Source organism: Penaeus monodon, chromosome 31 (assembly GCF_015228065.2).
Source record: "Penaeus monodon isolate SGIC_2016 chromosome 31, NSTDA_Pmon_1, whole genome shotgun sequence".
In the NCBI taxonomy this organism is placed as follows: Eukaryota; Metazoa; Arthropoda; class Malacostraca; order Decapoda; family Penaeidae; genus Penaeus; species Penaeus monodon.
In genome coordinates, this window is record NC_051416.1 from 24,195,568 (window position 1) to 24,196,637 (window position 1,070).

General features: G+C 44.3%; 1 protein-coding gene across 1 annotated transcript in view; it reads right to left on the reverse strand.

Moving 5' to 3' along the window:
- LOC119593121 (leukocyte elastase inhibitor-like) overlaps window positions 1-340 on the reverse strand; it is a 4,202-nt gene extending 3,862 nt beyond the window's left edge. The window contains 1 exon segment of the mRNA XM_037942083.1: window positions 150-340. The gene's annotated coding sequence lies outside the window, so the exon portion shown is untranslated.
- Window positions 341-1,070: the final 730 nt, after the last annotated feature.

A 1,070-nucleotide genomic window follows, 5' to 3' on the forward strand; every position in this document is an offset into this window, starting at 1 on the left:
CTTTTCTTGTTGATCACACGCACAAATAAAATACTGGACGGCAAGTCCTGTCCTTCACCACAGAATTCCGCACAGAGCTGTCACAGAAAGCCATTTAATACCTCCAGGTCTGTTCTCATTTACGATGAATGTTCTCAGAAATTCCTTACCTGTTCTTTTCACTAAAGCTTCCTCCTCACTGACTGGCGTTGAAGTCTCTGCTTCTCTTATAATACTGTTTTTTCTTCCGATTCCCAGTTCCTAGAAATTTACTCGCTTGTGACCACTCCCCACGGGAACCCCAGTTAGCGAGGGTTCGACTGACAGGAAATTGTAACAGAGACTGTTTACGTGAGGAGTTAGTGACAAGACGGCATAAGACTAGTTGGCAAGCCACAGGCCTTGGCCGATGGCGTTAATTGCACCTCAATTTAATATAAACCAAACGTATCACTCCATGCAATCCACGCAGAAGTCTTCCAAACATCACAAAATATCCCCTTCGACATCAATCATATACAAAAGATGGATAGATAGACCAAAATGAAATTAGAATAAATAAAGATCGGCGACATCTCGCAACTACCCGTCTCTTACCTGGGAATCCCAATGACGTCATGGCGGCTCCCACTACACATTTTCTTCAGGTCGCAAAGTGTGGCGATAACCGCTTATGGCGAGGAAGTTATGGCTACAAGATGGGCCATGAAGTAACTATCGGGTCCAGGTCAGAAATGTTACCATCATGCGTTCCCAACCATCGAAATAGGAAACGCCCCCCCCCCCAAATGCAGTGATGAAGCATGTAACTGTTTCCATCCTTATTATTTTTGTTGTATTTTTTTGTTCTATTTTCACCGGAAAGGAAATGGAAAAGCGTATTACATTCCGCAATATTACCTGAATTAGATCGATCGGGGAGATAAGGTTAGTAAAGATAACTGATTCCCGGAGATGTTGAGAAAGGTCCCTTCGCAACTCAAGTGCAATACAGCTTTCTTAACGTCCTTAGTATTGCCATGATTCGAGATGGTGGGGGGAGGGGGAGAGGGGAGGTACTGAAGGGTGGGTCAAGAGGGGGATTTACAGTA